We start from the raw sequence: 14,016 nt of genomic DNA on the forward strand, positions 1-14,016 counted from the left end.
GTTCCACCCGGTATAACTCTGCTAATAGAGCCTTGGTAAAAGGAATCACTGATATGGTGAGAGATGTCACTAATACTCCGTACATTCCCAAGGATGAGTTGTGAGTTTACATGGGGTGGAACATTACAGAATATGGCATTACTCTGGGTGAGAACAAACGCAAGAGCTCAACTCCGATCTGGGTCGTACCCCACCAAGGTCAGGTCTGTTTGCAAGGGAATGGGAGGAATCCGAAGGCTCGACTGGGGAAGAGTGACTGCATTGAAACATACGTGTTCCCGTCACAATCTTCCCCTGCATTCTTAGCCGCTAAGGGTACCTATTTTGTTTGTCAAGACAGAGCATATACATTGCTGCCCGCTGACTTCTCAGGTTCATGTTACATCGCTCAATTGTTACCTCCGACATACACTGCTGCACCGGACTATCACAAAACGAGAGTTGTGAGAGGTGTATTCAGTAAAGAGGATACTGCTGGCCAAGAAGCAGGAGACTTTTTCAAAGGTTTCCTCCCGTTCTGGGGGCCTATGGTCAACAGTAGAAACCTGCGTCAACTAACACGAGTAGTTGAATCCACCATTATTGAAACTACAGGTGCCCTTAGTAACCTGACAGCTGAGCTTCAAGCGGATCGCCTCATGACGTTACAGAACCGTATGGTTCTTGACGTGTTACTTGCAGATCGAGGTGGGGTATGCAAAATGATCCAATCAAGTTGCTGCGTTTTTATCCCAGATAATGCGCCAACAGTATACAAGGCCATCTCTAAGTTACACAAAATCTCCGACTCCATTCACGTAGAGGAAGGTGACAGGTCACTAATGGGATGGTTCTGGAACCTGTTATCTGCATGGGGTGGAAGGTTCTAATGGTCATTGGTGTTACGTTAGTATTTTTATTCTCGTGCTGTCTCATTATTCAGTGTGGCCCTGCCTTATGTAGCGTTTGTGTTTCATCATGCGTAAGAAGACCACCTGTTTTCAGAGATACGCCACGGGATAGAGTAATGCTACAACAACATATCAGTGACCTGATGAATATAGAACTGGACTCTGACATAGAGTGAGTTGTTGCCTATGTAAGGGCAAAAGGACGGTCTGAGGTTCTGTAGCGATCCGAACCTGTGAATTCGGTATCATAGTACTGACACGATTTTGGTACCAATGAACCGCAAACGATCCATTGTATACGTGACAGTGTTTTCGCTGCGCAACTAGCACAAATTCACTGGAAACTAGGGCATTCTCTCTAAAAGTCACGGCATCCATTTTAGTTACGGCATCCATCTTGTTTCTTGCCCTCACATAGTCAATGAACGGACGATGACCCCGGCAGAGTCACCTTGTTAAGGACACGTAAGCTCGAGCCCCGAGAAAGGCTGACGCTACATGACTAGGCAGAATCAAGCTGCCTCCCTTGCCTGAGGCCAGTCCTGCTATACTGGTTCTCGTGTCCGTTGTCCTGACTGAAAGGCCGAAGACGATTGCCCTGCCCGTTTATGATCCATAAACACCTCTTATCCTACATTTCAATCCTTTGCACCTGGCTCTGCTCCTTTCTTTCTGGGCTTTTACAATGGGGAGGTTACGATTTTTATGATGGGGAGGATCAAGTAGAGAATGAAAAACTGTTGAGAGGACCTGATTGAATACCGAAAACCCACAACAAATCATTGTTTGATATTTATTTATTGTCTGTTTGGGATACCGGGTTAGGCATGAGAAATATTCGTGTAATGTTGCCCCAAGACATTTTTCTTGTATTTAAGAAGCAACCCACTTAATGCAATTTGAACAGTCTCGTAGATTCTGCCTCTGTGTGGTTCCTATGATTTCTGTATCCCTGCAGTAATAAACCTTGGTCTTTGACGCCGCCATCGAGAAGCCCGTGTCTCTGTTATTTGTGCACCGAGACAGGAGGAACTCAGGGGTCTTCGGGTGTTGTTTCCCTGACACCTCTGGACTCTTAAAAGTCCAGAACCTCAACCCCCATGTGTTGATGCAAGGCGTCCGCCATTTGCTGGCGAGTCTTTCCTGTGTGGGGACACACTGTTTGTCTGGCTGTGACCTGGGCCATATGGGCAGAGGGCATTGTTGTCTGCTTCTGAGTTGCACTATGTGAATTTTGGGGCCCACCCTCCCGCCATCCGGGTTACCGTGTCATGTGTTGGTGTCTTCTGTGGCCTGTGACTTGACATTGTCCAGCTGGGTGCATGGGGCATGGTGGCGGCAGTGGCATGTGCATGTTCATGGAGTGTGGTTGAGTCATGCGATAGCTTGGGGTGGTTGCGTGCCTGTTAGTGATTTTGGTTGTGGATGACGTTCCCCCCATGTGAGGTGCGTTGTTTGTGTACTCACCCGGGTCTCGGAGTCCTCCTAATCCTTCGACTGCGGGACGGCCCTCCTCCAGTGGCGTTGGCCTGGTTGTGTTCCTCCAGCATCTTGGCTCGGACCCTCCTCCGCAGATCGTACCACCTGGCTTGGCATTCATGCCTGGTCCTTCTGGTGTCCGCAACAGCATTCACAGCATCGACGATGGTCTGCCACATGGCTGTTTTTGCTGCCATGCTGGTCTGTCTGACCAATGTTCCAAAGAGCTGTGGCTCGACTCTGAGGATTTCATCGACAAGGACCTCCAACTCTCGGTTACTGAACTTTGGATTCTTGTTAGTGGGCATAGTGAGGGGTGTGGGTGTGGATGGTGGGGGGTGTGTGTGGATGGTTGTGGGTGTGTGGGGGTGGTTGTGCAGGTGTGTGTGTGTGTGAATGTTATGAGGGGGTGTTTGTGAAGGTGGTTGTGTGAAGGTGTGCAAGTGTAAGGTGTGGTGAAGCTTGTAGTATGGTGCTGTAGGTTGTCTGTGGTGTCTGGCAGCAGTGAGTCTGTTGCAAAGGCTCATGGTTTGTGTGTGTGGGCCCTTTTTATTGGTCCATTGCTGGGTGTGGCTGTGTTTGAAGTTTGGGTGGGTGTGTGGTGTTTTGGGCCTTTGTTTGTTTTTGGCAGTTGCAGGTCAGTGAATGTGTTATTTTAGTGGTTGTTGGACATGTTTTGTGGCTTTGTGCCATTCGAATGGTGTATTCTTGTGTTGTTTTGGTTTGTCCTGGTTGTGTACGTGCGTTTTTAGCGTGTGTATGGTGTGTACATGGGCCATTTGGTTGTACGGTGCTGTCCTTGTGTGTGGCTTGGTACGACTCGTACATGCGGTTGTGATGTTGGGGCCTGGGGTGCTCTCCGTACTTAGGAGGTTGTGGTGGGGGTGCGACTCTGACGTACACGGGTGTACATACAGGGGGGTACGACACGTACAGGGGTGGGGATAAGACTCGAACGTACCGGGGTGTACATACACGGGGGTACGACACATACAGGGGTGGGGGTACGACTCGAACGTACAGGGGTGTACATACACGGGGGTATGACACGTACAGGGGTGGGGGTAGGACTCGAACGTACAGGGGTGTACATACACTGGGGTAGGACACGTACAGGGGTGGGGGTACGACTCGAACGTACAGGGGTGTACATACACGGGGGTAGGACACGTACACGGGTGGGGGTACGACTCGAACGTACAGGGGTGTACATACACGGGGGTAGGGCACGTACATGGGTGGGGGTATGACTCGAACATACAGGGGTGTACATACATGGGGTAGGACACGTACAGGGGTGGGGGTACGACTCGAACGTACAGGGGTGTACATACACGGGGGTATGACACGTACAGGGGTGGGGGTACAACTCCAACGTACAGGGGTGTACATACACGGGGGTACGACACGTACAGGGGTGGGGGTAGGACTCGAACGTACAGGGGTGTACATACACGGGGGTACGACACGTACAGTGGTGGGGGTAGGACTCGAACATACAGGGGTGTACATACATGGGGGTAGGACACGTACAGGGGTGGGGGTACGACTCGAACGTACAGGGGTGTACATACATGGGGGTAGGACACGTACAGGGGTGGGGGTAGGACTCGAACATACAGGGGTGTACATACATGGGGGTACGACATGTACACGGGTGGGGGTAGGACTCAAACGTACAGGGGTGTACATACAAAGGGGGTACGACACGTACAGGGGTGGGGGTACGACTCAAATGTACAGGGGTGTACATACACGGGGGTAGGACACGTACAGGGGTGGGGGTACGACTCGAACGTACAGGGGTGTACATACACGGGGGTAGGACACGTACACGGGTGGGGGTAGGACTTGAACGTGCAGGGGTGTACATACACGGGGGTAGGACACGTACAGGGGTGGGGGTAGGACTCGAACGTACAGGGGTGTACATACACGGGGGTAGGACACATACAGGGGTGGGGGTACGACTCGAACGTACAGGGGTGTACATACACGGGGGTAGGACACGTACAGGGGTGGGGGTACGACTTGAACGTACAGGGGTGTACATACACGGGGGTAGGACACGTACACGGGTGGGGGTAGGACTCGAACGTACAGGGGTGTACATACACGGGGGTAGGACACGTACAGGGGTGGGGGTAGGACTCGAACGTACAGGGGTGTACATACAAGGGGGAAGGACACGTACAGGGGTGGGGGTATGACTCGAACGTACAGGGGTGTACATACACGGGGGTAGGACACGTACACGGGTGGGGGTACGACTCGAACGTACAGGGGTGTACATACATGGGGGTACGACATGTACAGGGGTGGGGGTAGGACTCGAACATACAGGGGTGTACATACACGGGGGTAGGACACGTACACGGGTGGGGGTACGACTCGAACGTACAGGGGTGTACATGCACGGGGGTAGGACACGTACAGGGGTGTACATACACGGGTGGGGGTGTACATACACAGGGGGTATGTCTCGGACGTACGGGGGCTGGGGGGAGTGTTGGGCGCGTATGCGGGCACATGTCTCCATGGTTGCTATGGGAGTTCGGTGCGGACGGTGTTTTTTCCATACGGTTGTGACATCGGACGCACGGGATGTATCGTGATTACTCGGTCGGACTTCACTTTTCACATTTGTACGGTAAATCGTCCGAGGACGTGTCGGACACATTTTCCGACCCGAGGACGTGTGGGGAATAATTCCCAAGGCGGTTCGTATGGACTTTTTACCATGCGAATCGTAATTGGCAGTTTGTACGGCACTTGTACGATTCGTACGGTAAAAAGACCGGATACGAGTTGTACGGGGAATTTTTTTACCGGATCGTAATTGGCACCATAGTGTATTAAAATATGCCAATATTCGAATTGTTACTTCATTACTAGGTTACAGGCCTAAAGGTTTTAAGTGTTGTTACCTACTATAATTTTTGTATTAAACATTCATTATATTTTAATGTAAATTCTGCACATTTGTAATTTTAATAAAGTTTTAGTATAGAATTAATTTGTGTTAGCAGTTTCCCCCCTTTGATGGCTGGAAAATATCATAATTTCTTCACAAATGAATCATTAAAATACACTCTCACACTTTGTTGAGCCTTTTATTTTTTTCACTTTTATGTTTTCAAAGTTATCTCAGTTTTTTTGTATTCCCTATTCTTTTTCTCTTCCAATTCTTAATCTCTCATGAATTTTCTTTCTTTCTCTATTCTTTAGTATGTTTGGAAAACATCTAACTATTTTATATACAGTATATAAAGTTATTAAACAAGTACCTGTACTATGAGTACAGGTTCAAAAATGACTCCAAAAACTCCTGCTGCTACTGTTGCAAACCAGTCACCAATAGCAAAAACTCCTTTGCCAATATATTTTAATTTACCAGCAGCTTCAAATAGTTCTAGTTCAGGGTTCAAATTAGAAATGTGCTTTGCAAATTCTTTTATCTTGTTTGCTCTCAACAGGTTTGTATGAACGACAATGCTGAGCTTTCAGCATCTGACAAACACAGCTTTTCTCTGCCAGTAAACTGTCTAAAGCTAATCGATCTTGTAAATCCATTGATCTAATAGTCATTAATTCTCTGCTACCAGCCAGCAAAGCACTAGATCTCCTTGTTGGTTTTAGGACTCTGGGCACTTTACCACTGCTAGCCAGTGAAAAAGTGCATGTTCTCTCTTCTCTAAACATGGTAACATTGGCTCATATTTAATTGGCACATTTAATTTACGTATAAGTCCCTAGTACAGTGTATTACATGTTCCCATGACCTGTAAATTAAATGCTACAACTGGGGCTGGCCCTGCTTGGGCCAATCACTCAAGTAGCCCTCAAACATGAAGGCCTGCCACTGCAGAGCCTGTGTGTGCAGTGTACACTGCTGTCAACTTGGTAAGCCTTAAACTCCCTTTTTATCACTTAGAAGTCACCCCTAAGGTAGGCCCTAAGTAGCTCACAGGGCAGGGCTCTGTGTATCTAAAAGGAACGACATGTAATTTTAGGGTTTGAATGTCCTGGCAGTAAAAAATAACTAAACTACTGAGAGGCCTACCCCTCTTGTAGGATAACATTGGGGTTTCCTTATTGCACTTCATAAGCTGCAAGATAGAGTTGTCATGTTTAGTACCGCTGGAATGGCAATACTAAATCCTCTTTAATTAAGAGTTGGGTTTTAGTTTGATTTCTGAAAATGCCCCTTTTAGAAAGCTGTATATTTTCCTGCTCCTAGCCATTTGATGTCTGCTGCCTGTCTCTGATCACTGGCTGGGCTGGGTGACAGTAAACTTTGCGTATTCCCCCTACTGTCCCATACAAAGGAAGGCTGGTTGTGACTTAATGCATCTTCCTTGGGAGGAAGGAAGGAGCTGGGCACAGTCTCACTCTTACACCTGAATAGGAGGGGCCTGTCCACACAGAAAAGGCTGCTTACCCAATGTAGTTAGTCTGAAGTCAGGTCAGAAAGAAAGGACCTCTGTGCACTTCAAAGACCCTTCTTTGAAGTCACCCCCACTTCAAAGGCACAACTGGGTTTAAGCACTGGACCTGGACCTCTGACCCTACCAAGACTAGCACTACTGGACCTGTGAAGAAACGCTGCCAGGAGGAAGTACTGCTGTGCTGCTATGAGGACTGCCAATCTGCTGTACTGCTGCTCTGGAAGAACAGTTTTTCTGCTATGCTGCGCTGCTACCTGCTACCCTCTGCCCTGCTGAGGAAGAACTGGACTACCTTACTTGAACCCAGAGTGATCTCCAAGTGAACAATAATTATGTTAATTATGTAAACAAATTTAAATAAAAAATGTGAAGTGTTTTGTTATCGGTGTGGTGTTATAGGTTAGGAAATAAGATAAATACATTTTTTTTTTTGTTGTAAATATTTACTAGTTTAAAAAAAAAGTATTTGTAAATGTATGTATTATTTTATTATATATAGTATTGGTAGGTTTTTATTTGTAATTAATGTGTTCTTTTGATATGTTTAGTAAATGTTATTTAATTTTTTTAAATATTGTTTATTATTTTTTTTTCAATATATATATTTTTTTAAGTGCTTGAGTGTGAATGTTAATTTTTTTCGACAGTATCCAACACTTTCCCTACTGTTGCATTCACTGGAGTGGGAATAGTCATTTTTACACCTCCGTTATCCAGCACTTTCGCTACTGTTGCACTCACTGGAGTTGAATAGTAATTTTTGACCCCTCCGCTCTCCAGCTCTTTCACTACTGTTGCACTCACTGGAGTGGGAATAGTAATTTTTACCTCTCCGCTATCCTGCACATTCCCTACTGTTGCACTCACTGGAGTGGGAATAATAATGTTTACCCCTCTGCTATCCAGCACTTTCCCTACTGTTGCACTCACTGGAGGGGTATAGTAATTTTTACCTCTCCGCTTTTCTGCACTTTCCCTACTGTTGCACTCACTGGAGTTGGAATAGTAATTTTTACTGCTCCGCTATCGAACACTTTCCCTACTGCTGCACTCTCTGGAATGGGAATAGTAATTTGTACCCCTCTGCCATCCAACACTTTCCCTACTGTCCCACTCACTAGAGTGGAAATAACTTGTTTTACCCCTCTGCTATCCAACACTTATCCTACTGTTGCATTCAGTGGAATGGGAATAGTAATTTTTTCCCCGCCGCTATCCAACACTTTTCCTACTGTTGCTCACACTAGATTGGGAATATTACATTTTACCCCTCTGCTATCCAACACTTTCCCTACTGTTGCATTGACTAGAGATGGAATAGTAATTTTTAGTCCTCCGCTATCCAGCAATTTCCCTACTGTTGCACTCAGTGGAGTGGGAATACAAATTTTTACCTCTCCCCTATTCAACACTTATCCTACTGTTGTACTCACTGGAGTGGGAATAGTAATTTTTACCCTCGGCTATACAACTCTTTGGAGTGGGAATAGTTGTTTTTACCTCTCAGCTACCCCACACTTTCTCTACTGTTGCACTTACTCGAGTTAAAATAGTAAATTTAATTATTTTGCTTTCCAACACTTTTCCTACTGTTTAAATATTGATTTTTATGGTTTAATGTTCTAATTTATTCTACAATGTTTTTTTATATTTTAAATTATTTATATATATATTTTATTTCTATATAATTTCAAAGTTTTAAAATAAATTAAAGATAATAGTTTATTAATTATTTTAAATTAAATATATATGTGTAAAGTTTTATGTTTGTGTTTATTTTTTTAATTACGTTTATTTGTAATGTTTTGTAAAAATGTAAATTCAATAAAAACAAATTAAATTAATATTAATATTTAATATATTTAAAATATATATTATTTTATTTTATATATATTGTTAAATCGATATTTTTTACATCCATATTTTTAACATCGATATTTTCGATTTGATATTTGATAATTTTGGTATTATCTGTGTATGGGTGTCGATATTTTTGTAGTCTATATTTAAAAAATATATTTTTGACATCGATATTTTTTACATCGATACATCGAAATTCTATCAGTGAACCCCTGCTCCAGTGGAAGTGGATCCAGGTGCTTGCTCCAGTGGAACCATTGCATCCTCTGCTGCGTGATGCAGAATCAATGCATCACTGCTGTTTCAGGAACAGAACAGGTACTTTGCACTTACAATCAGCACATCAACATCGGACCCACCATATCGTCATTGCTGCAGGACACAATCTCATTGACTGCGTAGTGAAACCCAGCACATTGAACTTTGAACCAACACATCTCAGAACCGTTGCATGGAGTAAATCAACCCATCACCTAGACTGTGGGATTGACATCAACACATTGTTTGGCTGCACCCACATCTCGCTGTTACAATCAGGATGCTTTTTTCCTGTTCGCGAATGCTGTTTGTGTGCTCAGGGGGAAATATCTTGCGAACTAGCATTTTGAGAACGCAAACAAGCAAAAAATTCCACGACTCTGCGGAACGCAGAATTTTGGGCAATTCCGCGCTCTCCGAGGAACTCGAAATTACCCAAATTCCGTAAATTGCACGAGTGGAATGGAATTTACTGCCCAGGCCTAATCGCAGTCAACCTGAACTCTTTCTTGACTCTGAGCCCGGTCAAATGCGACCAGATGACCAACTAGGCGCTTATTGCTTCCAAGCGCTATTATTACTTTTAATCCTCAAAATTTCATAACTTGACTTCTATTTATTAGATTTTTGTAGTTTTGTTCTTGTTTTATTTACAAAATCATAATCTATTTTTCTAAACTAGTGTGGAGTCTTTTTGTGGTGTTTTCACTGTGTTACTGTTTGAAGTGCTTCACAAATAGTTTACACATTGCCTCTTAAATTAAGCCAGGCTGATCTGTGCCAAGCTAGCAGAGGGTGAACACAGGGTAATTTATGGTGTATATCTGACTTTTTCTAACTAGGATTCTGGCTACTACTTGGACAGAGTGCATGTATCTGCCAACCAGAAATCCAATTTCTAACATTGTTCATCACTGTTGAGGATAGGACTTTTGTGCAGTGCCAAACAGTGACTTGGTGTACACTACTACTTCATACCTAGACCAATGCAAATACATTCTCCCTAATTTGACATTTCAAATGTTTCCAAAGTTATCCATATTCCATTTTTTCTGCTGTGTCTACGACCTCAACTGATAGGATGTAGTTTGAGCTGGCCAATCTAGAGTGCTACACTATGATCCAGCTCAAAGGATCCTGACAAGAAAAGTGGGTGTTTACGAAAAGGAGGTATTAGAAAGCAGAGCTCCAGAAAGCTTTGAGATCATGGGTAGAAGCCTATCAAAACAACACAGATAATGAGGAGGTAGGTTGACATAAGACCTGTTGGTGAGGGAGGGTGCATCCTCCCTGGACTGGAAGTCCTCCAAATGCAGGAGGCAGTGTGTCATCCAGCAGTCTGTCCCCAGAGGAACAGGAGGGAGGAGAGGAAATTTAAGCTGAAGCATGCAAAACTGGAGATGGAGCAAGCTTCAGAGGAGAAGAGGCTAGTAATGGAGGAAAGAAAGATGGCCCATGAGCTACGCCTCAGAGAGATGAACATTAGAGCCATGCAAGTGGAGTCCAGCAGTAAAGGTAGCAGCGTACACACAGGGTCCCCTGGTGAAATAAGGGTCCACATCCCAAAGGATTTGGTGACCAGTTATGTGGTGGGGGATGACATAGATAAATGGTTTGTAGCCTATGAATTGGCTCTAAGGGTGCATAAGGTTCCCAAGGAGTCCTGGGGAGTAGTTTTTGGAGGTATATGCCAACAGTGGGGAGAGACAAACTCCTAACATTGGAGGTACAGGAACAAACACGTCACACAGCAATGAAAGCCATTCTTGTCAGCAAATTCGGGCTGACCCATGAGAGGTATAGGCATATATTCAGGGGTAGCCACAAAATCTCATCACAAACATGAGTGGATGTCCTTGAATCTGACAGCCAGGCACTGGAGGGCTGGGTGTGGGGTAGTAAGGTCAATGATTATTCTGGGCAGTATAACTTAATTTTGAAGGAGTGCATACTTGATATTTGATTTCCAAAGCCTCTGCAACAACTGGTAGACAACAAGCTGACTGACCCCAGTAAACCTTCTGAGGAGACAGGCATCTGGTTCAGCACCAGAGTATCCAACAAGGTAACAGGGAGTGACCCCAAGAATGGTGGTTCAGGTTCCTCCAACAGAGTGAGAGGGAGGTCAAGGGTGACCTGAACAGATCTCAGGTTAAGGGGGAGGGAAAGAGTTCCCATGTCCCTTCTGAGAAGAAGGAGTGAGGTTCTGGTGGGCTGAGGCCCAGGGCACACCATTTCCAACCCAGCTGCTTTGATTTTTCTCAACCTGGACCAAGCAGGGGGACTCGTTCTGTCCAAAGAGACAACCCACTGGTGGAAACACTACCGGCATGGCCAATGTGGCCTTACTAGAATTTTGTTCACAGGGGCATGCCATAGACCAGACCCTGATCTCCCTTAGCTGGTAGATATACTCAGAGGGTGAGCTTGTGATCCTTGATGATGGTCATCACTCTAACAGGTGAAAGTGAATGGGGTGCCAGTCACTGCTCTGAGGGATACTGGGGTTAGCAAGACCACGGATGTGGAAAGGCTAGTCCCCCAGAGCAGTGCACTGGCAAGGTGTGTAGGGTGACTCTGGCCCAGAATCAGGACTTTATCCGCCCTATGGCCCTGGTATCCTTAGCGTGGCATGAGGAGGTGACACAGAGAAGGGTCACAGTTAGTCCCCAGATGCCCATTGACTTTTTTCTGGGAAATGAGTTGACCCCGTGTCAGAAGAACTGGGAGGGCAGTCACGACAGATGCTCTGACAGTTCAGTTTTCTGGGGGTACCACTCTCAAACAGAACGTACAGAAGCACAGAAGGAAAGGCAGGATGACAAAGGACTCACCGCTGGCTCCTATTCAGCCTAAGTGTACAGGCCCTGGGTTGAAGGACCAGCTTCAGGATTCCACCCCTGAACGGGTGAGAGGTGGAGTGGAAGAAGTCTACAAGGCACCTGGGACTACTGCCTTCTACACTGAGAAACCACAGAGGCAAGATACCCCTGCAATGACTGGGGTCTGACTGGTGATCCTGACAGCTGGCAGTGGTCTCTGTTGGATATTGTCCCTGTGGACAGTTTTCCTTTGGTTGGGGACAGAAGTCATCCCCAAGAGGTGAAATGGGTCACATCTCTTTGTTGGACATGGTGGTACTATCTACCTACTGCGATGCATCTGTGTCAAGTTAAGTTTTTTTTGTTTTTGAGTTTTATATAGTGCAAACTTAACCTGAAGGTATCAAAGCGCTTTACATGAGCCTCGGTTGCTTTACAGACGGACACATTCATTTGTTAGGTACAGGGAGATTAAGTGAATGGCTCAGAATCACATGATGTTGAGCGTCCCTGCTGAGATTTGAGCCCGGTTCCCAAGCTCCGAGGTCAACTACTCTGTTAGGTCATATCCTCCCTCTTAGTGCTGCACAGATGGGGTCCTCGGGTAAGGAGAAGGATTCCCCATGGATTTGCTCAGTAGCCCCAGAGAGTATAGACAGAGGATTCCAACTGGTTTCAGAGAGGCATTAAATTGGCAAGTGCCCCTGTAGTAGTGGGCCATTGTCCATGTGCTCTGGCCCTAAGCAGTGACGAAGAACACAACAGTTGCCAATACTGAAGAACATTCACTCAGACTTTCATTCAAAGATCACATGACCTAATCGCTAGGATCTGAAAATGTGTTTTTTATTTTCTTTTGAATTCTTTTGGTTTTGATTTTTTTAAATCATCTAATCTCAGAAAATTGTTCTGTTAAAAAAACTAATGTGAGCATAGTAGGGTCACCATTTTGTCATTACCTCTGAAAATAACCAAAACACAACCAATTGAGATGGAAGCCAGAGGTATTAGTTGTTAATGTAATTGGTTGAAAATAAACGATACAAACTCGAGCTATATATATGGTTTATGTTATTTTTCTGTAATGTGATGTTTGTATGTATTGAAAATGTATTCTGTCATTGAACATGTATGTCATTTTTTCATGTTGTGATTACAGTGTGTGTTTAAATACGTATAAAAGTTGCACAAAACAAACTTTCTAAATAAAAACAATTCAAAAGAAAATAAAAAATATATTTTCAGAGCATAGCGATTAGGTTATGTGATCTTTGAATAAAAGTCTGAGTGAATGTTCATCAGTATTGGCAACTGTTGTGATGTGTTCCAGTTTTGTGACGTGACCTTACTTATTGAGGGTCAAATGCTTTTGTGGTTAGCACCTAAGCATTGAAGGCCATCAAGGTATTGATTAGTCAACCATGGCTTTAGGCGGAAGCTCTGCTTCAAGGCTGTCACTCTGATAGACTGCTGCTCTGGAAGAACATTTATCTACTATGCTGCCCTGCTGCCTGCTACCCTCTGCCCTGCTGAGGAGGAACTGGACTACCTTACTTGAACCCATAGTGATTTCCAATGGCATGATGGTTTGCCTCCTGTTCTAAGACTCACACATATCATAGTCTTATCCCCTGCTCATGTGCCTTGTGCATTGGAAGTGGATCCAGGTGCTCGTTCGAGTGGAACCGGCATATCCTCTGCTGCGTAAAACACAACTGACACATCATGACTGTTTTGGGAACAGAACCAGCACCTGGGGGATATTAGGTCAAGGATAGATGTAGAGTGGACCTTGAGCCAAGTTTCCGAAAGGAATGCCATATCAATGTCTTTGCAGAGAATGGTTTCAGCTATTTCAGTCGCATGCCTGAAAGCTGAGCAGCAATTGACAACCATGCATGTGAGGGGTTTTGGTTCGTTTATGGGGGGAGGGCATGTTTGGATAGTGGTAAGTTGTGTTGGAGGCCTGGGGGAGACGGGGAGGAAGGGATTCTGCTTGTCCCCAGGATCACAGGAATGGTAGAGTGGGGAGTGGGTGGGTCAATTGGATATTTATGGAGGTAGAAGTTACAAAGGTCAAGGAGGTCAGAGGGGGAGAGAGGGCTCTGGGCACGGGGGATCAATGGGAACAGTTGCAGCGGGGGAAGGTTCTCCACTGTAGGGGGTTGGAGTTGCTTTGTGCATCAGGGTTTGGGGAAATCGCACGGTTAAGGAGTATTTCAGAGGAGAGGGAGTTAAAGTCTTTCCTGAGTTGAGAGA

The sequence above is a fragment of the Triturus cristatus genome, chromosome 2_2 (assembly GCF_964204655.1).
Source record: "Triturus cristatus chromosome 2_2, aTriCri1.1, whole genome shotgun sequence".
In the NCBI taxonomy this organism is placed as follows: Eukaryota; Metazoa; Chordata; class Amphibia; order Caudata; family Salamandridae; genus Triturus; species Triturus cristatus.